Source organism: Thermobia domestica, chromosome 2, assembly GCF_964235325.1.
Source record: "Thermobia domestica chromosome 2, izTheDome1.hap1.1, whole genome shotgun sequence".
Classification (NCBI taxonomy): domain Eukaryota; kingdom Metazoa; phylum Arthropoda; class Insecta; order Zygentoma; family Lepismatidae; genus Thermobia; species Thermobia domestica.
The window spans coordinates 29262040-29289906 of NC_137455.1; the positions used below are offsets into that span (position 1 = coordinate 29262040).

The 27867-nt window shown below is 35.6% G+C and overlaps 1 protein-coding gene across 1 annotated transcript in view; it reads right to left on the minus strand.

Moving 5' to 3' along the window:
* LOC145671304 (dipeptidase 1-like) overlaps positions 1-27867 on the minus strand; it is a 418780-nt gene that overhangs the window by 303829 nt on the left and 87084 nt on the right. The window lies entirely within an intron of this gene.

The window sequence follows — 27867 nt, forward strand, 5'->3', positions numbered from 1 at the left end:
TCTTAGTAATTATGTGTGAATTTGCAGGAGGAAATAAAATTTAAAGTAATCCTAACATACTTGTGAAAAAGTGCACTTGAAAATATTCTTACTTGAAACTCTATCAGTAATAGTCACAATAATTGATTATTTATTAATATTATTTTTTCCCTTTTCCTGTTCGCAAAGTTGAATCTTGTACTTCAGTTATCGAAGACATTAGAGAAAGTGTTGTCTAAAGAATGTGGATATTGGTTTGCTGTCTTGTGAAAATGCAAATGATAGGAAAAGAAAGAGAGTAAACGCATTGTTCATTGTATTACATTGTCCAAAAAGAAAACCAAGTTGTTAGTAGTAGGGGCCGATCTGGGTAAATGGATGTTTAGATCGTTAGCGATGTCAAACATGTCAATCTTGCTCGAATTTTGCCATAATGTAATCCATTTTGGCTGCGAGAAGCATCTTGGACATTGAAATTTCCTGATTGATAGTAACAGAACTATATTTCAGTTCTTGCTTTTGATAACGTTTCTTGCCCGCATTTTCGGCCAAGGAACAAGAGTTGATTCTATTTCACTTTATAATTTATGGAAGAACTCGCCTAAGCCTATTCACTGTAAAATTGTTTTCTTGAGGTGCTTTCTTGAATTTGATGTTGAAAAATCTCAACTGGAGTCTATAAGAATTTAAGCGATTAATTCATATTGCGTCGCATTTAACTTCTCCGATGTAGGTTTTTTTTTTGTGCCAGATAATAGTTACACAACCTTTTTACATCGTAGCTGCTCCGGTAAGTTGGCAAACTTGACGAGGAAGAATGTGTCTTAAGGCCATCAGTGTACTTGGGCTCTTAAGCAGTACCGATAAAAAATATTTCTTTGTTAAATGAACACGCCAATAACTTCAAAGGTTGTTGAAGTGTACCGCAAATAAATACATTAAATCATCACTGTGCAAAATACTCTCATGCTGATTTGTTGCTCTAAACTGAACACGAAATCACATAAATATATCTAGTTTTTAACCATAATGATTTCCACTCAATCTGTGAGGCAGTTTCAAATGGCTGTGGAAAACAGATGTCCAACGTTTTGGTGAAATTACGGAACTTTTCAGGAGAAGTTTCTGTAAATTGTTAAATGAAATTCATGCAACATATCCGTTGAAATATCTGTAAATTTTTGTGTGAAATATCTAGCACTTGAGGTTATGTATATGCTATAATTCCCGTAAATTCTATAATACACAAAGAGTGAAAAAGTGACCAACTGGACAGAGACTCGGCCCCGGGACTTCCGACATACCGTGTCGATGCGTTAACCACTATGTCATCCAGTCCGTCTCCCAGAACAGTCACTCACTCTCGAGGTCGATGCTCTACACCCAGACCATGGATTGTACCAGAGAACCATTGCTGTTCTCGGACAATGCCTGTATCCATACATTGAGCACCTATGACGGTTGTGATTTCATATAGATGTTAATGAAAGAGGAAACAACATATTTTTTAACACACCAGTTCCTCTGTAGATGTGAATTCTACAATGCACAAAGAATGAAAAACTGACCCACTAGGCCAAGACTCAAACCCGGGATCTCCGGCATGTCGTGCCGATGCGTTAACCACTATGCTAGCCCGGCCGCCTCCCAGAACAGCTACTCACTCTCGAGATCGGTGGTTCCCACTCGGACTCCGTATAACCCACGTGCTTCGAGTGGAGAGCACTGACCTCGAGAGTGAGAGAGTGAGTGGCTGTTATGGAAGGCGGACTGGGTGGTATAATGGTTAACGCATCGATACGGTATGCCAGAGGTCCCGGGTCCGACTTTCGATCCAGTTGGTCATTTTTCCACTGTTTGTGGAATATAGAATTCACACCTACATAGGATCTGGTATGTTAAAAAAATTGGTTGTTTCCTCTTTCATTAATATCTATATTCCGGCAAAATTACTACAAAATTTCCGTTAAAATATTTGAAAGTCCAGGCGAAATTTATGGAATTATTCCGGTGAAATTACTGTAAATGTTTCAGTGAAATATCTACAGGTCAGGTGAAATTCATGGAATTATCCAGGTGAAGTTACTGCAAATTTTCCGGTGAAATGTCTGAAGATGAGGGGAAATTCATGCAAATATTCCGGTGAAATTACTAAAATTTTCCGGTGAAATATCTAAAGCTCAGGTGAAATTCCTGGAATATTCCGGTGAAATTACTGCAAAATTTCCGGTGAAAATATGGCATCCCCGATTGCCATATATTTCACCGTAAAAATTCCGGTATTTTTTTAAGAGTGTAGCCGACTTGATTTTTGATTTGATTTTGAGTTTAACGTCCTTTTCAGCAGCGAGGTTATATGAGACGGGACCTACTGATTAACGTGGAATTCGAACCACATGAGCTTCCGCCCGGGTTAACCGACTTGGTATGGTCGAGTTATCGGGTGTGACGGGATATCGAGTGTCGAGTTTTAGGGACTCCACTGTATTTAGATTTAGATTCAGATTTGTTTTATTCATTTATATATTTATTTGCCCTTAACACAACAGGCATAATCCCAATTATAGTGTTGGTGTATTACAAATGAATTTACAATAGGTTTCTTACAATATATAAATCATATTGCAGTCAATTTCTTTGTATCCAAGACATATTTAGTTATATAAAGAGTATATTCTCTAGATTGGTGACCAACTTGCTTTTTACCAATAGAACAGGCTAGAGTTATCAGCACGAGTTTTAAGTGTAATGGACACGAAAATTTAGTGTCGATATCAGATATGTAGGCCTACATTAAACTCAATTGTACTATTTTCCTGTCATTTAATAAAATTCCCTTGAAAATTTTATTGTCTCAGAATATAAAATTTTGACAGTGAAATGTTGTTAACATGTTCGAACCAGATGTTATACAACTATAAATACACTGGTTAACAAAGAAGACACACGGGAAACTTATATCTTAAAACTGCTTTTGTAACTAGTTACCTGATTTACAACTTAAATAAAAAATCTCAAGTTAAATACATGCAATTTATTAAAAGCTATCATATTTTAATCGTAAGCAAAACAACTTATAAGCTTTCACTTTTACCATGTAACTACTATATAAAGCACCATCTATTTTTTTATTACAAAAAACGTCAAAGTGTTTATCATTCAACTAGCAATTACAGACAATAATAATTATTATAACCTTTACTTCTGACACAACAGAAATATAATGTAAAACGTAGTTTATGCAGGGGAGCATAAAATCAATTTCAGTGAATGGGTATACCAGTATTATGCTATAACAGATTGGAAGTTATTATTTAATGTACAAAATATACCCTTTTGTAAATTAATGGATTCAAAGACATTTTGTGATAGGTACCATATTTTCACCTGAAACACAAATAAAATGCGTATAAGTGAGTTTTACTGTTTAGTATGTGCACTTTTGACATGAATTAACACATGTATTCTCTGTAGCATTAGTTCACAACTTTCTTTGCATTTTACACCCCTCCCTCCCAAATTTCAATAATTTCACTAGGCGGCATGATATTACCCCATTTATCATAAATGTAATTAAAGGAGGCCACCATCAGTAACTGTTGAAAAATTACAATTATTTTATGATTTGTATATGAATTCAACATCCGTATCTGTGGTATATAAAATATACTGCGGTAACCACAAACCAACCTGTGTCATTTGGCCAGTAGAAAGCATGAATATTATCTAACAAAGCCAGGGCAGGGCAAAGCTGTTTGACATGCACTACAGCGCGAGTGTGCGTCCGAAGATGATGAATATACACGTAAGTGAATAGATTTTCGCAATGATAGGAATTCCAATAGCACTTATAACGGGTACACAGTAGCAATGCTGCATTTGTAAACATATAATACAGCTATTGTAAACTTTGCAGAAATACTCAGAGTGCGTGAGATACAGTTTTCGTTTATATGCAATTACTTATTTTAACCATTAAGAGCACTTGTAATGATTTTACACTAGTAAACCTACACTTGTAATGCTGAAATACAGCGTATTACTTAGTATTTAATTCTGCCTCCTTCATAAATTTGTTTCTTAAAATATGTCTTTCCATGCAGAGTACTGAATTTTAACTGTAAAGTTTTCAAACTTCGAAATACCAAACCTAGGCCACTATCTTAATTTCTACCAACGAAGTGTTTCTACACAATGTAGGGGACGTGTATTTTATGTTTATAAGGATAATCTTACTAATGTTTAGCCATGATGAATTATCTACCCTACACAAATGTGATGTTTTTGTGCAATATAAAGTGTTTATTCTCACCCCGGGAGCACATTTTACACGGCACGGCACTGCTCATGTACTGACCTGCTTTTTAAATTTCGAGATCAGGATTTAAATCTGAATCAACAATTACATGTTCCGAACGGGATCTAAACTGTACTCTTCTAAAATCTTTGATATTTCTTCTATATTCATTTTACGTGCTTCAAACAAGATAACTTCTGTAAAATTAAATAGTTTTACAAACACAATATTCCACTATATTATCCAACGTGCTGGAGTCAAACGCAGAAAGTTGGCAACAATTAACTTGCGAAAGTTCGTTTACTCTTCACTGGATGTTAGGTGAATAGTATTTTTTCAAGAACGTCAGCAGGCCCGTATCGAAGGGGGTCTAGGGGGGCCAGCCCCCTTCCACAATTTTGGCTGGCCCCAATAAAATTTTCACGGTAGACTGGCAAATGAACTATATATAATATGGCGATGAACTATAATATGGTTGCATCGGCCCCCCTAACTTCAGCCGCCCCCCTACATTTCTGGGCTTGCTACAGGCCTGAGTGTCAGTAAGTACTTGACACGGCCCACAACCGCCCGGAATCCATAATAAGTTACATAAGGAATATTACGTAAAAGACGAGTTAGACTCGGGCTCCGGCGTTTTGGAATAAACATACAAAACGGGTCTGACTCGGGCTTAGGATCGAAAGTGTTAAAAAAATAAACAATTACGAACATTCCATACTAGTCTCCGCAAATCTCTGTTTGCAGCAACTCAAAGCGAAAAATACAAAACGTCAACTGCTAAATCAACTACCGCAAACTTTTCGTTGTATTGACGCAAACTGTTATAGAAATAGTTCGATTTTCTTGCTTGCATAGTTCAAAATACGATTCATAAAAAGGAAGATAAAGATTTTAAAGTCAAAGTTCGCTCTTTGTATGTGATAAAAGTAAACATACAATGCTCGAAAATTACGAAACAAGACACTATATTACTCCAAGTTGATATACATATTTTGATCTTAAATTAGCTAGGCGCCAGTCTTATATTTCCAATTTTGACTCCCTGCATTTTCCGAGCCCTGGATCTATAGAAATATAGATAGATAGATAGATAATGATTTATTCATTTTAATGAAGTCAATGTCTTATGGCACCAGTGAGATATACAGGGAGTCTCAAAATAATATATGCGGTACGTATCTTACTAATTACAGCATATAGGTATACATTCTTGTGTTGTGTATCTTAAGAACGTAAATGTTCAAAGTTGAAACCTTGCGCCGCACAAATTGACACATGGATTCTATTGTTTTTAACGATATTCCTCAATTTATTCTATCAGATTTTCCAGTGCTGGTGGGTGTTCGGCATACACTGTGATCCTTACAGTTTCCCGGAAGCAGATATCTGTAGAGGCTAAATCCGGGAGTTGGGGTAGTTACCTCGTAATACCTCGCACCGTTCTATCCACCTCTCAGGGAATGTGCGACCTAGAAAAATCCCTCACATTTATATGGAAGTGGGGTAGCGTCTCGTCTTATTGAAGGTAGTACTATAGTCATTCTAAAAAAAATCCTTAAGGCTCGCAACACCACAACAAACCTGTAACTACCTGCTTTAACTAGTGAGATATTATGCTTTATAATACACCATGCCATTATGAGACATGATACTTATGATACTTGAGATGTGAGCTATGTTTTCTGTTACCAGAATCAAACCAACGTCTTCTCACATAGGAGCGAGAACGATAGCCATTTACGTTTCAATGGTTGAAGGAAGAAAGAGGGATAAAATGAAAGAGAAAGAGAGAAAAATAAAATAGGGAACGCATTTTTTGATCGATATTGTTCGAAGAGTAAACAATCATAGTTTTCTAATTATCGGTTGTGTTGTAGCAAACGCCTCGCATTTCGGAGCCTCACATCGAGTGTGTTAGGGTATTGTGTTCACTAAATGTAAATTTAGAAATTCAAAAAAATACGATTGCATGTTTTTTCCTCGATAGTTGAAAGAAAAAAAACATGAATGTCGTTCATTAATTTCTGACAGCAGTTCCATGACAACTAAAGTGTAAATAACCTGATTCGGAGTGTTGTTGCTGAAAATAATTCCCCCTATTTCTACGCATATGAGGTGTTATTAGGGTAAAACGCTGCGCTCGTGCAAAAGAATAAACCCAATTTTCATTTTCCATTTTATCCGTCAATTGACCATTTCTGTCCTTTTTTTCTTTGTTGCATCTCCAATGACCATTGCATGAATGTTCTGCTCTGAATACCTAAATGAGATATGGTAGCAGCGTACTGTAGGATTGCTACTTTAAAAACCCAGCCATGTAATGTATATAAACGATCGAATATACAGAACATTGCTTGCGTGTTAACCCTCGAAAGTGGTGAAAAGGGATTGTAATAGTGAGTCTCTAGTTGCGAATTTATGTATGTATAGAGACAATGTGTTTGTATGTCAATGTACATTTTCTGTATATTATACACATATATATATTAAAATGAAAGGAATTAGGTAATACATTTATACACCTAACTACATTTACGAAGGGTGTTTAGTAATTTTGTATTCTAACCACTTTGCAAATGATACAGAACCGTAATTTCTCTCTTGCTTTTCCACATACTGTCCTTGAATATTAACGTAATTTTATAATATATTCTGTAATAGCATCATGCCGTGGGAAAAATTATTTCTCTTGTTCTTGCAGCCACTGTTTAACAACATTCATCCTGCCATGTAATCGTTGTGTTTTAGCAACATATCATAATTATTTGGGTATGGCGGGTTCTTCAGTATTTGGAACTATACTTTTCAAATGGCTGCTTTCACTACGTGCGGCGTAGGGCGTTTTCATACAGCCACTATCTGGGCTTTGTGGTAGAGAAATTTCGTGTGTGAGTTTTCTCGGGGTTCTCTCGTTTCCTCCCACTTTCTTCAATCCACCATTTCATTCCTTTCTCATCACCGTCTCCTTTAGCCTACACGCCATAAAACTCAAATATTTCATTTCAATGCCCGCAAACGTGTTATAAATACAGAGAAATGTTCCTGTACAAATAATGAGATAAGGTAACAAAACTTACAATCAAATACAACTATATTTAAAAATAAGTGTAGATAGTGAAATAAGTTTGTAAGATTAAAGCTTAATTGTAACAAATGGACTCCACTCCAAAACAATTAAAAAAATAAATACATAACCTGAAATCACCAATGCCAATACCGATTTAGACACAAAACTTTTAGATATTTTTAACATATTCACTATTTGTATATTATACAAACCTTCCCAGTATAGGATTGTAATCGCTTTCCGGATCTGCTCCTGTCGTCCAACCAATGGATACTTCCGAAACAGCTGCGCCTACCTGGTTAAGATATTGACGAACATTTCCGAAAAGGAATTACAAAACTTTTTCCGTATCGCTCTCAGGTCTCGACAGTGAAATGAGCAGAAAGTAATGAGAGGTTCAGATATCTCGTCTAGAAATCCTCATGGACATTCAGACAATCGCTTAGATCGCGACACAGAAAAACAATATTCACACATGAAACGAAAACACATGCAATAACATAATTAATAATAACATACTTATTTATTAGATGCACTATATGTATAAAAATAATTATGCCTAAGAAAATAATCACAACACGAAACACTGGTATGGATGTGGGCAATTATCTACTTCAATAAACACAAAATTATACTTCACATTCTTATACAATCAATCTTTATCACATACATGCACGTAGGAAATTTTATGTTTTAAAGATCACTATAAGCACTTTTGTCACACCACTAAATTATGTACATTCATGTCCAAAATTATTGTCGCATATCTATAACTATCTTCTTGTAACAATATAATGTGATAATGATTTTGCAGGGTACGTTTAATACTGATACTATGTGTATAATCGGGAAATGTATATTTGTGGTAAATGTCATAGGAAAAGAATTATAAATACGAAAATTAGAATGAGTAAAACAAAATGTTGCTAAATGGACAAGAAAGTTTTATTTTCGTTTTATTGTTCTTATTTACTACTATTTTGAGATGAAATTTTCCACATACATGTGTTTGCCGATTATACACATACTAACATTATAAGAAATACTGGGCGAATTCGTTATCAAATTATATTCCTACAACAGCATATTTATAGACATGCGACAATAATTTTGGACATGAATGTACATTGGGCTTAACACTGTGAGGTAGCAATGAGAGCAGTCTCACGACGTAGGCTCCTGACTGCTGCGATGAGACTCCAACAAAATTCACGATGGCGTGTCCATAGAATAAACGTTTGCAGGTACTGTATAAAAATCGAAAAGATGCTAGAAACCGATATCTGTTATTCGAACTTGGTCAGAGGACCAGGGAATTAACTAAATAGGGCTAGAAGCTGACAACGTCTTTGTGCGACTGCTTAATAACTTATGCCCCTTTGCTTAACTGTATGACGAACGAAACTAGCACGTTAGCTGTGTCAACACACGGAGAAAACTCCTCGAGTTGAGATACTCGGGGTAAAAGGTGGGCTGACTAACTGGTCAATGTTGTTAGTTCATTTTACAATGTAATATTGTTTAAGCCACTTGTATGGATACACAAATTAAGTGTTGAAAATATTTGCGTTAATCCATAGTTCACTGGCCACAATGTAGAAGAGGGCAATGTATTTCGAACGTCAGAACTTCGAGATAAGAACTGGTTAAGAATGGTTGGCAACGATCTGACTACATCGCACTTGCCATGCTAAGATTTCCATAAGTAATTGAAGAATGCACGTATTTCAGTTCAAAATAACAATATAACATAGTTTTTGCATACTAATGAGTAAGGAAGACACACTGAAGAGTCCAAGTAGACGAAGTAGATTCTAACCCATGTAGTTCACTAAATGAAAGTGGTATTTGTTACTCACTAAAATTATTCCACTATGAAACAACGTTTTACACGTATGTGTTGGTGAATGATGAAAAGTTCTATTGTTCTTACTCGTGGAAGAGAAGTCGAGTTCTTAGCAGTTCCCATCGAAGAAAGGAAGTGATTTTCGTTGCAAAAATAAAATATAAATCGAAGAATGGTCTCTGTCCTACCAAAATATACAGAGCGTCCCAAACATTACTTATATAACCTGGTAATGGTTATAAAATTACGTCGTGTGTAAGAGGGAGTTTCAATAAATTTATGTTCATGTTGGGTACGTTAATTGTGTTTTAAGGACACTTTTCGGAGATATATTAAAGAGAATCTACTCTTATGTTAAGAGGCAATTATTTTCACCAGGAACTGAACACAGAAGCCCTACGTGCATAAAGTTAATGTACACCAATCTTCGGTCAAGATGGAAGAAATAACTTACTTCTCGTACAAACTTATCAATGGTTTAAGTAAAGTGAAAAGAATATTAGATTTGATATATAGTAAAAGAATGACTATGAGTATGTGTGTCACAGTTGGGAGCAAGTGTGTCGCTATTAGGAGAGTACCAACAACTGGTATGCACGGAGACTTTTTTGCTGTGTGGTTCAAAGTTTGGGAGTTCAATATTACAAGATATTACGCCTATGTTAAAAGGTGTTATTGTGCACTCAAAAAGGTAAGTAATTGTAGATGGGACTGCAAAATAACATGTTGCTCAATCCAGAATAGTTGCAAATAGAAAAATGAAATTCTAGTTTTAAAGACCATATCTTTCTATGTACAAATTCAGTACAAATTTTCATATTATGCATAGACTATCTACCCAAAGGGTCAGGCATTTAATGCATAGTCTGCATTACTATCAGAACTGAAAGACAAAACTGAAAGTACAACACCGTGGAAAATTCAAAAGGAAGGAATCAATGTTCTTTTAGAACAATGCCTCTGTCCATCGAGCAGAAAACACAACTGACACTGAATGATTTAGGATTTCAATGTCTAGAACATACTCCTAATTCCCGAAATCTAGCTCTGTCATACTATTACTTATTCTCCAAACTCAAACAATACATAAAAGGACATAATTTGGGATCCATAAGGTGGTGATCGGTGCCAGTAGAGATGGTGCAAAGAATAGTTTTCAGGTTCTTAACAACTGATCTTCTAAAATTGGAGCATTGTTCAAGGAAGTGTATTGAACTTTGGAGTAAGTGTGTAGACGAAGTATAAAAGTGTGTGGCGTACGTAAAATCGTATGTTACATTTGTAAATTCCGTAGCTTTTGGACTTAAGGTAGAGCAAACGTATAATTGAAAACGCATATTTTATAATACTTTCTGTATAATGGTTCCATATGTACGTACTTTCTGTATGAAACAAAATAGGCGGTCAGGATCTAACATACAAATGGATATATATACCAAATTGCTGACGAAGGTAACATACATACGAGGATTCGCAATAATGTAATGAGAACTGCTAAAAAGCAACTTTACTTACATTTTTAACCAACCACAATCTGATCCCGTTCAAAGTACTACCCGTGTGCTTGCTCACATTTACTCCATTGGCGTTTCCATTGTTGGTAGCATCTGTGGAAGTCATCTTTTGGGATGCCTGCCAAAGCCCGTGTTAAAGCTGTTTGAATATCTTTTCTGATTCAAAATGGTGTTCTTTAAAAACTGCTTTCACCTTTGGGAACAGAAAAAGGTCACACGGGGCGATGTCCAGTGAATAAGGGGTGTGTGGTAGCAACGTAATAGATTTTGATGTCAAATACTGCCTAACAGATATTGCAGTATTGGCTGATGCATTATCGTGATGGAGGATCCAGGTGTCACCAATCTCCGGATGAACAAGACGAACGCGTGTTCGAAGTCTTTGGAGAATTTCTATGTATAAATGTTGATTTAGTGGAGGTACAAACTCTTTATGGACAATTCCCCTGGAGTCAGAAAGGCACAGAAACATGCACTTCACCTTTGATTTCGACATGCGGACTTTCTTTGGTCGTGGCGAATCTTTCAAACACCATTGCGCACTTTGACGTTTTGTTTTGGGGTCATATTGAAAACACCAACTTTCATCAGTAGTGATAATTCTATTTAGTACATTCGGGTTAGACTCCACTTGGTCCAACAAAACAGCCGCCAGAGTCCTCCGGTTATATTTCTGTTGCTGTGTGAGATTTTTTAGAACCAGCTTGGCACACAATTTTCGCATTCCCAAATTTTCAGTTAGTATCAGACGCACTTTTTATCGATTCACGTTCAGTTCATTCGCAATCATTTTTTCAGTTAATCATCTATCCGCTCGCACAAATTAACTCGCCCTGTCTGTGTTCTCTTCCGTTCGTGTTGTTGTAGGTCGCCCACAGCGGTGTCCATCTTCCATTTTTGTTCGATCTTCCGCAAACATTTTGTGCCAACGATAGACCTGTGTCATTGATAACACTTGATATCCAAAGACCTGGTGAAGCTTTCTGTACGTTACCGCTTCAGACGCGCCAAGTTTCACGCAGAAGGAGATTACGGAGCGCTGCTCAATATTACGTGCGTCCATTGTTGTGACGGGAGTCCAACACACGACCGCACTCACCAACCGCTAACTCCAGAATGAATAATATTTCGTGAGTGGCATGTGCTGTGCTGGTGTAGCAGTCCCACGGTCACATGTTGGCGGTGGTTTCAGTCTGCAGGGTTGACAGCATCAGCTGAAAAAACATTCTCATTATTTTATTTTCGGACCTCGTATATATATATATATATATATATATATATATATATATATATATATATATATATATATATATATATATATATATATATATATATATATAAGATATATAAGAAAGACTGTTAGATGTCAGACATCCTGAAAGGTCATGATGTAACATTTAAGGGCAGTGCCTATGTAGATTCGGATAACGTATGCTCCGAACTGATTTCTGTAGTAAGCAAGAGGATTCCGTATGCTGTACGAGTTCAAACTGTGATCAAACATCGCTGCAGCGGGACGGAAGATGTGCCAGGCCTATTGTGAGGATGTCGTGACTACGAGGACAGTGCAGCCAAGATTTAACAAGATTAAAGACGATGACGAAACACTAGAAGACACATCACGTGCCGGAAGTCCAACACATGTACAAAATGAAGATCTTCAGGCAGCAATTGAGACGAACGGTGGCCAGACATGTGAGGAATTGGAACCACAATCAGTGTGAGTGGTTAAATCATTCGGCAGCACCTCCATCGATTTCTGAAATACTATAAGTTGGGTCGATGAGTATCACATGACGTATCTCCCGGCCAGAAGGCAACGCGAGGAGACGACTATGCTTTTTTGCTGTCTCGTTTGAGGAAGGGGCCATTTGTGGACAGGGTGATGACATGTGATGAGAAGTGAGTCCAAGGCGGCGTCATCATTGGTTAGCATCGAATGAACCGGTTCGAAAACAGCACTGCATCAGAAGAAGATCCTCTGTGTGTTTGGTGGACTGATCGCGGCATCGTGCATCTGGAACTGCTACCAGGTGGTCAGTGCATCAATCAAATTGTGTATTGTCACCAGGTGATCCATGTTCGAGAAAAACTCACAAGTCTGAATCGCAAAGGGGTCCTCCTGTTACATTAGAACGCTAAGCCCCACGTGTCTAGGATGTCCCGGGACACCATTCTACGCCTTTAATGGGAAACACTATTGCATCCGCCGTATTCCCCGGACATTGCACAGTCCGATTGTCACCTGTTCTATTCCTTGGACAATCACCTTAGACGACACCAGTTCAAGCCCCTAGTACAGCTAGAAAATGTATATAATATTTTCTTCGCTTCACTGGCCACCAAGTTCAACCGCCGATGGAATCCATAGCCTATCAGAACGTTGGCAGAAGGTCTTTGATGCTGATGGGAACTATTTTTGATCTTCCAGGTACGTATTAGGTGACATATCGGTGCTCGAAGGTGGTGCGTGAAAACAGAGAGAACTTTCTTGGCTACCTTTATATATATTCTAATACTATAATCTATTTATTGTAATTGATATGGATATATGTCTAAATAACTGATGTTTTATAACATGTCTCATATACATGCGTTCATCAAATTCGCCACTATGCTTGTATGTCAGTTTTCCTTACGTCCTTGGAAAAATCCTGCGCGCATCCCTGCATACAGTATATAAAAAGAAATTTTGTGCCAACAGTGTCAAAAACTGGCAATTAGTATTTGCGACAAAGAACATACTTTTGATTTCGAAAGCCTTTGTTTCTTTCGAAAATTATGCATGAAAATTTTCTTCCGAATACGCCACTTCATTTATCTCGACGTCATCTATTGATTTATATAAGCCTCATCATTGCATGATAGTATAGTTAATCATACACATAATCAATGTGAACGCCTTTAGTTAGTTTTTGAATAATGCCTTATTATTCGTTCCATTGCTATCAACTATTGGTCAGGTTCTTCTCAACATGTTGCGAATATATAGGAAAAGAATCAATGAAATGTTTAAAAAGATTATCTTAATCGATGTTCACGAAAACTATGCATGGAAGTTTAGACACACACAGAAACACAAACACACACGCACTTCACTTCTTCAGGTTAATGAGATATACCGATTCGTACGGGGGTTAATCACAAACACAAGGTCCTCAAAGAGCTGGGCTACGCAGGGAAAGTGTACTTGCAGCTGTTGGTAACACTCTTGTACTTCTACTTTCCCCCATTCCCAAACAAGTATGCGCACGATTCGCTTTGGGAACTTCGCAGCCATTTCTAATGGAGTTTCCGCTTGACGCTACTTGAAAATGCAAATTCGTGTTTATTCGGTGTCACAACGCAAAAGCAGATTGAAATTCATTACCAGTTAGACAAAATACTCTGCATGGATATAAAAGAACATTCACAAATGATATACAAAGTTTGTAGCTACTTGTACTGAAATTTACGAAAACATTTCTACCTGTTATGCAGATTAAAAGACTAGAGTCGATTGTCACGGGTTACGAAACCTCAGAGTTTATAACGTAAAGGTCCTCAGTTTGTATATGTATATATCTAAGGCTACTGATTTTATCAAAATCCATTTACACACTGCATCATGATATTACCTTCTATTGTAGCACGAAACAAGTTAAATATTTTCAGTGTTTAAAAATTGTACATATAGATTTCACGAGATGGATCCTATGTTTATATATATATATATATATATATATATATATATATATATATATATATATATATATATATATATCTGTTATGTATATTTTTTATATTTAGTTGCTAGAACAACTAACTCATATCGTCGAATCACTATCATAACAAAATATCATCGCATAACAACCGAAAAGAAATTATTTCTATTTCTCTTTTTATATTCTTCTTTGTCCTTTCTTGAACAGCTTGTGCTTATTTTAAAACTATATTTTGCCCATAAATACAAATAAAGATGTTTAAAAATTACAAGTATCGTTGTATGTGGCGCCTGAACAAGAGAACCTTTTTTCTAAAAATCAAAAAAGAGAAATTCTGGACCGTAAACTATTACATACTAATTACTTAAGTTTCTGAATGACCCTCGTATATATATATATATAAATAATAATTCATATAATCATATATTATATTTATTTTTATATCAATATTATTTTCATATTTTATCTTAATTCTCGTAATTAATTTCATTTCAAATATTTATACCCTTCAACGTCGATAACAGAAGGTACATGCAAATAAAGGCATGCAAGTTATTTAATTTTAGGTCCTTTTGAGGCTATTGATACGTATTACAAGTTGGAAATTAACAAAATCTATATTATTTTATTGGGCAAAACTAAGAAGATTGTGGAAAGGATATCAATATTATGATATTTACACAATTGCTCTTTTAACGAAAGGATCAAATATATGGTTTATTTGAAAACAATACAACACAATTGAAATATCGACAATATCCAGAACAAAACACTGTAATTAATATCATCAAAAAATAACATACAGTGAAAATAAACAAAACTCAATTGATTATACTTTTGTCGGAAGCCGTAACTTTAGTTTAGGTTATATTACTATAGGATTGAGTTAGGTTACATTGCGTGGCGCAATCTTGTACAGTCTTGTCTATTACGTACTTCAACAATATTCCGATTTCTATATTGTGAATTCCTGCCACCTGTGAACCTATTACGAAATCTGTTTCGTGAAAACGTGTTACGATTACTATTTCTATTGCTATTCCTGTAATTAGGTTCGGTTCAAGTACCGGTAAAATTTAGTTCATTTGTTCTCCCATTAAAATGACATTTATTATTATTTCGCACATTTGACATACTGTTGAACATTGATATTACGGACAGAGGCATAATTAACGTGGCTGCGATTAGGATTAGCTTGCCCTCTATTGTTATTTTGTATCATAGATTGGCTTTCAAAATTTTGAACAATCATAATGAGATGGTTGAAGTTGACGCACTGAGCCGGAATTAACATTTGTTGCAGCTTAAAGGGTAATAAGATACGTATGGATGTTATTATCCTAGATTCGGGTTGAAAAGGATTAATTGATTTCGACTCATCATAAGCTGATATTACAAAGTCAGTAATACTCCGGTCCAGTTTAGGGCGATAATGCCTATTACAAATTAATGCATCCGTATTAGCTAATATAAAGTCATTTTCAAAGTTGGACAATAATGCATTTTAAAATCAGAGTAATTACGCAGGTTACCTTTGATAGCCTTAAACCAAATTGAACAGGGAGGTAATAAAACATGTGTCAGAATTTATAAGAATTTAGATTCTTCCACCCCATCTGGTATATCATCAGATCTTCCACTAAACTTTGTAAGTGATTTGATTTCACTGACACGGAAAAATTTGCCTCTGTTCCTGTCCTTCACCTGTTGGGAATTCACAGGATGATTTCTTCCACGCTGCGAGGAACGATTGGTTCTCCGACGCTGGCCCTCACTAACCTCACTATCACTCCCTATCGAAGGTTCAGATGAATCACTTTCTTTCACATTCCTTCGGTGATGATACTGGGATGTTTGCATAATGTCAGTGAGAACTCTATTACCATTCGAATGAGTATTGACGTGATTCTCATTAGCAGCAACAAGACTTTCTTTGATAGAATTTACTTCTTCTTGTAACTCTGTAATCTGGTTATTATGTTCACTTATTTGGGTGGTGTGATCATTAACTATAGTTTCTATTATTTCAACGGAATTTTGCACTTCGGTAAATCTACGTATAATCTATTCCATTTTAAGGTCACTTTGTTCAATTCATTGATTTGTCTGATTAACTGTCCTGATAAATGTTGACTCTTAATGTCTATTTTACTGTCGAGCTGTTTCATTTGATCCATTTGTTGATTCATTTGGTCACCAAAATCTTGCCTCAGTTGTCCAATCTTCTGTTTAACTAGGTCAGCTAAGTCAAGGGAGTTCATCTCCCTGTTACCACTTGATTCAGTTGCATTTTCAATTCAGTTGCATAATGAAGTTCAGGAACGTAGACTACTGGTTAAAGTGTGTGTTTTGCCGTTAGGAGCATTACGATAAGACAGAGTGCATGTATACATTACGAGAAGACAGAGAGCATGTAATCATTAGGGGAAGACAGAGAGCATATGACCATTAAGAGAAGACAGAAAGCATATAACTATTAGGAGAAGACAAGAGCATATAAGAATTAGGGGAAGACAGAGAACATATAACCATTAGGAGAAGACAAAGAGCATATAACAATTAGGAGAACACAGATAGCATATAACAATTAGGAGAAGACAGAGAGAATATAACAATTAGGGGAAGACAGAGAACATATAAACATTAGGAGAATTCAGAGAACATATAACTATTATAAGAAGACAGAGAGCATATAACTATTAGGTGAAGACAGAGAGCATGTAACCATTAGGGGAAGACAGAGAGCATAAGACCATTAAGAGAAGACAGAGAGCATATAAGTATTAGGAGAAGACAGAGAGCATATAACACTTAGGGGAAGACAGAGCATATAACCATTTGGAGAAGACAGAGAGCATATAACTATTAGAGGAAGACAGATAGCATATAACAATTAGGAGAATACAGATAGCATATAACAATTAGGAGAAGACACAGAACATATAACAATTAGGGGAAGACAGAGAACATATAACCATTAGGAGAATTCAGAAAACATATAACTATTAGGAGGTGGTATGTTAATTAACTACAGTTTCTATTACTTCAACGGAATTTTGCACTTCGGTAAATCTACGTATAATCTGTTCCATTTTAAGGTCCCTTTCTTCAGTTCGTTGAAGTCTGATTAATCTGTTCTGATAAATGATGACTGTTAATGTCTATTTTATTGTCGAGTTGTTTAATTTGTTCCATTTGTTGTTTCATTTGGTCACCAAAATCTTGCCTCAGCTGTCCAATCTTCTCACCAAAACCTTGCCTCAGTTTTACAATTTTATGTTAAATTAGGTCCGCTAAGTCAGGGGAGTTCATCTTACTGTTACCATTTGATTCAGTTGCATTTTCAATACCAGGAAGACTCATTTTGATATTTCTGAAACTTTTTCTTCCACTCCTTAATACAGTATATTCCGTTTTGATATTTTTAAAACAAAATAGCCTTAAAATCAATCTGCAATCCTGGAGTTAATTATCTAGGAGATTGTTCACTAACTTCACACAAATTTCCTAAAATTCCTGAGGCGGTAAAATACCAAATTTATAGTTTGTATATTTATATATCTAAGGCTAATGATTTTATCAAAAACCATTTACACACTACATCATGATATTACTTTTTATTGCAGCACGAAACAAGTTAAATATTTACTGTCTTCAAAAATTGTACATATAGATTTCACGAGATGGATATTCTTTATATATATATATATATATATATATATATATATATATATATATATATATATATATATATATATATATATATATATATATATATATATACATATATATATATACATATATATACATATATATATACATACATATATATACATATATATATATATATGTTATGTATATTATTTATTTATATATCGTTGCTACGACAACTAACTCATATCGTCGAATCACTATCATAACAAAATATCATCGCATAACAACCGAAAAGAAATTATTTCTAAATCGCTTTTCATATTCTTCTTCGTCCCTTCTTCAAGAGCATATGCTTAATTTTAAGGTATATTTTGCCCATAAATACAAATAAAGATGTTTAAAATACAAGTATCGTTGTAAGTTTTACTTCACTCCTGAAGTCAAATAACACTCACGTGAGTGGTGGCTTTCCTCTGCACCCAAGTGATGGAGATCAGCTAGGCGTAATAGCGTATCTGAAAATTGAGGAGGACGCATGACGTCATGCCGTCCACCTTGCCTATCTTTGCCCATTGTATTTTTTTTAAGAACTGGAGAGACGCCGCAGATGTTTTCTGGAAGTAGGTGGAAGGCGTTTCCCACCCTCACTTTTACCCTTAAGATCTACGCTTTCTCAAACGCGTGGCAGAGAACTTGTATGACATAGGCATTAAAAATTATCACAGAGCTACAAAGTACATTGACCGAAGTGCTGATTATGTAGAAAAATAGATAAATGTTTAAATTGATGTACATATTATTGACTAGAAGTTTGTTTTGGAATTACTTTCATTCATGTATTATATTTTGATATATCTAAATTGCATTACATTTACATATTAAATCAATTTTAAACAAAGAAATAAATGTAGAGACAAACAACCCTGAAATCTAAGTTACGTACAGCAAACTTTCAGCGAATGTTAAAGTTTATATAAAATGCTCTTATAATATTATATGTTTACTTAATCTGTATGATATGTATTATAATCTTTGGTTTATATATGTCGATTAAAATATTTGGAGTAGGAAACTTCATCTTATATGCATTTTATATATTTAATTGGTTATATTGTAGTACGAACATGACTACTCAGTTAGTTTGGTTTGAAAATATGGAAGAATTGCCATCTGCTGAGCGAAAAAAAATTAAGATTAGGAATTAGATTTCTGGGCTCGGTATTTCAAGCCAAGTTAGCCTATCACGTATGTTTACACTGTCCGAGGAGAGGGAATTAAGAAAAGGTTGTGGAAGGAAAGAAGAAGCCTCGGACCAGAATGTTAGATACCATCTCGGCATTTACCTGGTGTGAATAAGGCAAAACTCAAGAAAACCATACGCAGGATGATTGACCTGAAAAATCTTTTTATACTCTTTCGACCGACTTTCCCGAACGGGAATTGAACCCGGGACCGTTCAGAGCTTTGGCCATTACGCTAGTTGGGGCCACTGCTAAGCGAAAAAAACTGGCGATTACGCTAGTGAATATTTTCTTTTATGGTCATTTTCGCAGAGGTAAAGAGATTAAGAATGAAGTTCAGAAACGTAAACTACTGGTAAAAAATGTGTGTGTTGCCGTCAGAAGCATTACGATAAGACAGAGTGCATATGTACAGCGGGGGACACTTCTAAATGGTACACCTTATCCGTAAATCTCCATATGGCTGTACCATTTACAAGTGTCCCCCGCTGTACATTACGAGAAGACAGAGAGCATATAACCATTAGGGGAAGACAGAGAGCATATGACTATTAGGTGAAGACAGAGAGCATATAATAATTAGGAGAAGAAAGAGAGCGTATAACTATTAGGAGAAGATAGAGAGCATATAATAATTAGGGAAAGACAGAGAACATATAACCACTAGGAGAAAACAAAGAACACATAACTATTAGGATAAGACAGAGAGCGCATAAACATTAGGAGAAGATAGAGCATATAACCATTAGGAGAGAAGAGAACAGAGAGCATATAACCATCGCGAGAGGAAAACACAGAGAGCATATCATCTTCTGCTTAACCGCATACTTTTGGCCTTTACTCCGCAGAGGAAAGACAATAATGCCAACATAATATGCGGCAATGCCACATGTACATCACGTAAAAGAGTTTGGTTTGAATAGTGTCATATTTTATAAATTAATATTGAAATCGGAAGTCTTAGTAGATTTATGCCACTTCCAGTTTTAGTAGGAAAATTGGAGTTGGAAGTAGGTCTTGGAACATAGGACTTACGTAAAAACCGCTGTTCCTTACCAGTGATCATAAATAATCTATAACAATCAAATTTGAAACTGGAGTGTTTGATTTCTTCCACTTGTGGTTTGAATACAGGATTATGGGGAAAATTGTAAATATGCTTAGAACACTAAATCCATTCCTTAAACTCGCTTTTCGCTATATCTTACCGGTTTTGCTCTGTAGATCGATATTCAAACCGGAAGTTGTAATTGATTTCTACCACTTCCGGTTTTAATAGAGAGCTAAGGATGGAGATATTCTGCGAAACTCAACTGATTCCAGAAAATCGCTTCACTCTATTTGTTATTGTTTTTACTGTTGAGTGTTCAATGCGAATACCGGAAGTGGTTGATTTCTATCACTTTCGGTTTAATATCGTCTTCATAAACGAACTTCGTTCCTGACTTATGATTCTTTCAATATTTTGTGTTTATATTTCTGATTGTAGAAAGATATCCTGTAGTAACGGCGTATATAAAAAAGAAACCTTAGAAAAAAATGTTTTCTTGAAATATATGCTGCCTCTTGTTAGAGAAATTTAAAATTCACTTGAGGCACAATTTCATTCAATATAGACATGAGAATTTTGGAAGAGGGTTTACAACACCAATAACCTATCCTCGATATAGCTGTAGCTGATAACATCTTCCTCTTTTCCTATAAGGTATTGATTTAAAGTCTTAAAATTTAATAATGCTTGCATAGGTAATCAAAATGTAGTCCATACAATGCACTAACTTTTTTGTGATTTACTTGTATAAGTTCCTTTAGTAGCATTATTGAAAAGAAAGCAGTGATTACAATTGATAATTTTAAACGAACTTTTTTTCCCTTTCTGTTTTAGTAAATCATTCTTCTACTGTTCTGGTGTCATGGAAAAATTGCATGCTTATTCCCTTGCGCACATCATCTAAATGCAAATGGTTCCTTCTGGACTCATAGATACTGCCCCATATTTTATTTCTTTCTACTAATTTTTTTTTTGTTTCACTATTTGAAAGTCTGATGAGAACTGAATGTGCTATTTCTGATATTAAAGGGCATAGACAGAGCTTTCGTATTTAAAAAAAAAAATCTTCCTGAATTGCGTCCCAAGAATTTAACTGTGATATTACAAAGAATTCAAGTATAATATTTATAAGATTCAAGTATAATACATTAGAATTTAACTGTGATATTAGAAAGAATTTAAGTAAAATACTTTCAAGATTGAAGTATAATATATTAGAATTTAACTGTGATATTAGAAATAATTCCAGTATAATATTTCCAAGATTCAAGTATAATACATTAGAATTTAACTGTAATATTAGAAACAATTCAAATATAATATTTACAAAATTCAAGTATAATACATGAAAATTTAACTGTGATATTAGAAAGAATTCAAGGATAATAATTCCGAGATTGAAATATAATGTATTAGAATTGAAGTTTGATATTAGAAAGAATTTAAGCATAATATTTATAAGATTAAAATTGATACATTAGAATTTAACTGTGATATTAGAAAGAATTCAAGGATAATACTTCTAAGAATCAAGTATAATACATTAGAATTTAACTGTAATATTAGAAAGAATTCAAATATAACATTTAAAAAATTTAAGAATAATACATTAGAATGTAGCTGTGATATTAGAAAGAAGTATAATACTTCCAAGATTGAAGTGTAGAATAATACATTAGAATTTAATTGTGATATTAGAAAGAATTCAAGTATAATATTTCCAAGATTCAAATATAATACATTATAATTGAATTATATCGTGATCAAAAAGTTACACAACTTTATGAGGAATCCAATGATTTTTTTTTCATTGTACTGGTTAGGGTTGAATAATGAGTTAGTGTGGGCTATTCACTTTAACAACACATCTTCATTGTAACATAGTAGACCCGCACCAACAGTTAACCTTTGACTCAGACTGCGTACACAGAGAAGTGCTGAAAAGGTACTTCAAACAAATCCTCCACTAAATGGTTTAATGACAAGTTCCAGAAAGCGTGTAATGTAGTGAACGCACCGAGGAGTCGACCGAAGTTGTTAATAGAAAAATAGTTGATCAGTGTGGGAGCTGAATATGTTTCTTAGGCTACGAAAGACAGACGATTAAGGCAAATGAATGATCATGGATGAATAGATGGAATGTGAATGTGGTAGTAAACGGAAGTAATCCGAGAAAACCCTCGGACACGATGTTGTCCACCAGAAACATGCTTGCTCGAAGATCGAAGCACGGACTCCATGCACCAAAGGTAAGCCCTCTACCATTTAGCCACCGAGACCCTTCAAATTGTTTTACTTTCTTCATATGTTCCTTAATAAGGTCCTGAAATTGGGTGGTACACACGCTGAGAAAAGAATGACTGATGTACATAAAGTGTGTCTCCATTCGGGCCAGTCGACGTGAGCCTGGGACAGTGTAGGTAATGTTCCACATTTTGTTGACCACGACCGCATTTGCACGAAGTTGGAACGAGAAATGTTTCTAATCGATAACCCGGTTGGAAGGTAGATGCATTACTGACAACGTAACAACGGTAATTCTTAATAAAGTAATTCTGTATAATATTCAGCTTTGTTCTACTAAATGTAGCATAATGCTATTTTGTATACTAATAAACTTTAAAAGCCAGTATAAGAGGATGACGCACTAGAACTTTCAATTTCGTCCGGTAGTTATCAATCACTGGAAGATATTTGCTTCCATCTATCGGCAAGACTTTTACTACCTTTGATTCAATTATAGAAAATATTATATAGATACAGGCCCGTAGCCAGCCCCAAAACTTAGGGGGCCAGGCTGAAGTTAGGGGGGTCCGATCCAACCATATGATAGTTCATCACCATATTATAGTTCTTTTGCAAGCCTACTGTAAAATTTTTAGGGGGCCAGCCAAAATTTAGGGGGGGCGGCCCCCCTTAGACCCCCCTGGATACGGGCCTGTATAAATATATACCTTTAAAGTCACCGGTACACATGTGACGATGATAAGGTACTGACCTCATTAATGAACTGGGTAGTGATAATTGCCCTAGTTATCTTCGGCGGAAAACAGACTTATTCAAATTTATTTTTTATTCAAGAGGAATAGCGTGAAGTAACGGGAGAACCTAAGTCGCTGTTACCTGTCAAGATTTTAACGGGTTTACTCCATTGACGAATTCGGTCGAGATAATTAATCTATTTCAAAGAACAAATTCAAAATTTCACTTTTGTTGTAAAATCTATCCTGAATACTAACGGACGGACATAAGAAGTCGTTACGTGGTAAGATGTTTTTGGGTTGACACCATTAATGAAAACTGCCAAAATAATCATTCTATCTGCCTAGTGCGAAAAAAAAAAAATTAAAAATCGCTTTCGTTTAACACTTAACGTGTAAAGAGCGGACATTCATACAGAAGTACGGACGTACGGACGTACGGACGTACTTACATTGTATTATAAGTCTCACTTGTGTGATTCTAATGAACTTAGTAAAGACAATAAACGGATCATTCGAAAGAAAGCTAATGAACTTTTGCAAGAAAGAGTACATTTATTCTTATCATATGCAACCAACAATGCTTTACTGTTCTGCACGTAGCATAGAAACTAGGGAACGTTGCAGTATGTTAAAATCAACGATGACCATAAAATTAGCAGATTGACTTCATTACCAATCACTCTAACTATTTATTAGAAGAAAAAGAGATCAGAACTTTAAAAAAAATACTTTCGTGTAAGAATTATCGTGTGGTGTAGCGGACGGATGGACTGTATAATGTTATAAGGCCAACTGCGTTATTGTCATAGAGACGTAAGAAAGATCGTCTCGTATTGTCATTAAGTGTCAATCATGAATAAATTCAAACAAGAAAATCAATTTGTCATAACTTTTATGTAAAATGGTGAATATTTTGTTAATTTTATTAGATCCAGTACAAAGAAAAGGTCATTATTTATGATAAAACTTCGACAAATTTCATTCAATCGCGTACTTTATTCCATTTTATAATAATAAAAAATGCTCTATTGAAGTCCTTGATACTCTGAACAGTGGTCCATATATGTTGATATTAAATACTGTAATTAAACTACACAATTAGTGTTATTCAAAACGAAATGAAACGAGATGAGAAATAAGGTTTCTTGTCTAGTTAATTTTATTAAATCTAGTCTCAAATCGTTTCAATTCTTGAAGAATTCTTTCTCATCTCTGGTCGATTCTTGAAGAATTCTTTCTCGTCTGTGGTCTATTCTTGAAGAATTCTTTCTCGCCTGTGGTCTATTCTTGAAGAATGCTTTCTCGTCTGTGGTCTATTCTTGAAGAATTCCTTCTCATCTCTGGTCGATTCTTGAAGAATTCTTTCTCGTCTGTGGTTGATTCTCAAATAATTCTTCCTCGTCTAAGGTCGATTCTTCAAGAATTGTTTATCTTCTGTGGTCAATTCTTGAAGAATTCTTTCTCGTCTATATTCGATTATTCAAGTGCTATTTCTCTTCTGTGGACGATTCTCGAAGAATTTTTTCTCGTCTACGGTCGATTCTTCAAGAATTGTTTATCTTCTGTGGTCGATTCTTGAAGAATTCTTTCTCGTTTATGGTCGATTCTTTAAGAATTATTTCTCTTCCCTGGTCGAGCCTTGAAGAATTCTTTCTCGTCTATGGTCAATTCTTCAAGAATTATTTCTTTTCTGCGTTCGATTCTTGAAGAATTCTTTCTCGTCTATGATCGAGTCTTGAAGAATTATTTCTATTTTCGACATGGTTTCTAGTCTCGTCTCTATTCTCGGAAAACTATCTTTCTCGAAATCTTTTTTCGCCTGAAGTCTCGTCTCGTCTCGTCTCGGTTGAGACTATTTGCAATAATTTGTGTTCACAATTTAAATGAACAAGCCTCAAAATATATATTTCTGAGAGTTTTTAATTCCTTTTGAAGTGTAGCAAGAAGTCTGCAGACAACGTTCAGGATAGGAGCTGATTAACAGTATTAGTATGTAGACGAACAGCCCTCTGGTCCTTATTCGAAGGAGAATGCTGGAACTAGGCTATGCTACTCTTGTCCTAGATGACATTCACCCTACCCAGATTCTGACTGTAAGTTTTAAGTTTATTTGTTTATTCATTTCTCTTCAACTATTTTCAGGTAGTGGTGAATCTGACTTGGGGCTGAAGGCCTAGTCCCCTCAAAGTTTTTTTTGAGTGACAATAAATAATACTAATACGAGGGTGGTTCAATAATTATTGTCCCTGACCAATAAGCAGTATTATTTTTCCATGCACTTTTTCCACCTATGCTGTAAAGCCACTATGCCAGCTTCAAAGAAAATCTCTGGCTGAGCCGTGAGCCATTTCTCCACGGCTTCAATAACAGCTGCATTTGAGTGAAACTTCTTCCCCTTGAGGTGCTCCTTCAACTTTGGGAACAAATGAAAGTCACTAGAGGCGAGGTTGGGTTAGTAGGGAGGATGTTCCTATACATCAAAACCAACAGCATGGATTGCGGCACCAGTAAGATTGCTTTTGAGGGCCGGAGTATTATCTTGGTGGAACAGCACTGTTATCTGCAAAATTCCGCGCCGTTTTTCCTTGATTGCTTCGCGTAACTTAGGGATTAGGGCTGCATAATAGGCCCCCGTGATAGTGTGTCCAACCTCCAGGTAGTCAATAAGGAGCACACCCTTCGCATCCCAAAAATTGTGGCCCTAACCTTGCCTGCTGATGCTTGCACCTTGAACTTGTGTAGGGGAGGGGAACTGCTGTGCCGCCACTCCCTGCTCTGTCGTTTGGACGCGGAATCATAGTGGTGGAACCATGTCTTATCCACTGTCACAAATCTATCACAGAATTGCTTTAGGTCTGCACCCATAACCTCCAAACCAGCCCTTGAACATCGAACTTTGTCTTTCTGATTTTTACGAGATAACATTTTGGGTACCCATCACGCTGACACCTTTGTGAGTCCCAAGTGTTAATGCACAATAGTTTCTACTGAGTCTACAGAGATATTCATGATGTCTTCTAACCGTTGCACCGTGATTCATCTGTCTGCTATAATCGTATCATGCACAGCATCAATGTTTTCTGGGGTGCATGCTGTTGTTGGAGGACCAGCACCGGGCCTGTTGACAGTTTCCCTGCCGAAACGGAAGACACGACACCAGTTCTTTATCATCTGGTAGGAAGGAGCCCCATCACCCAACACACTGATCATGTCCTCATGAATCTCCTTTTGGGCTTAACTCCTTTTTCTGGAGATACTTGATGACAGCTCATTGTTCGGTTTTCTCCATTTTTCAAGCTAGGTGCCACCTTTCACAACTGAAACGACGAAAAAGAATATTAATATAGCAGCTGTGGTTCTGAAGTTTAACATATAGGCATCTAAGGCATTAGGGTACAATATCTCTCATAATTCATCCCAGCTCAAGTATTTTAAATATACCGGGGACAATAATTATTGAACCTCTCTCGTATTCATATATTTTTGAAACTTTATAGTATATTGTTGTTCTTTAATGGATTAAAAAAACATTAGATATAATGTTAGTTTCAGTTGCAGTATTTTTGTTATGCAATGTGTAAAACGATGCTTGAGGTTTACAATGTCAACGTCCAACCTACCCATAATACCAATCTGGAGGGAGTTAAGAAGAAAACGTCTGCAGGACCTATGTAAAATTCTAAACTCATGATATACCAGTCATAGTCTAGGTTCTGGCTACCTCCCAGTTTTTACCTTCTAGATCTGCCACTGCATCCAGGACTTCTTAATCGAATTTTGGTGTAGCTCACTTTCTTTATTCTTCTCCACATCTACATTTGGAACAACTTAACTATAAATAATGTTACATTTCGAATGTCTTGCTTTAATTAACCCTTCAAGTGAGGAGCCGGAATACTCATTAGCTAGAGGACCTAGCATATGGGTGGGAATCCGAAACGCTCTCATTAAATGCAGAGTATTAAAGAAAAAAATCTGAATGTATGGAGTTTTCTTTATATATAAAATAGTTGCTTTAAAAGTCTAACAGTATATTACTTACATAGTTTATTAACATTTAAATAGCAATAGTAGACTGGGAAATAAAGATTTGAATTACAGCTTAAAGAATTGATCTCTTATGAGACCAACAATAATCTCTGAGAATAGTGTTCTATAAACCTTCCCATGATTTTTATGATTTTAAGACACATTATGCCTACATCTCAACAATATGTCTTTTTTTTAATGAAGGAAAAAGGTTTGGCTTTAGCAGCAAAGATAGGTGATATAGAGAAAACTCTCTTGTTGGGTACAAAGACCCTGCCGTCAAAGCTTGCTGGCTTCTCTAATAGCTTTTCTGCTGGAATGAAACGCAATGAGTAGTGACAGCTCTCGGGTATACGAATGCGTTTGTCATTAGCCAGCAGAATGAGAAGGGTCGGCATAGGCCAGTGCACGGATGGGGAAAGATAAATGTTTTAACAAGCTTTTGGTTTCGAGAGTACAGACCATACATAAAAACAGAACCATTCTGAGTATAAAATA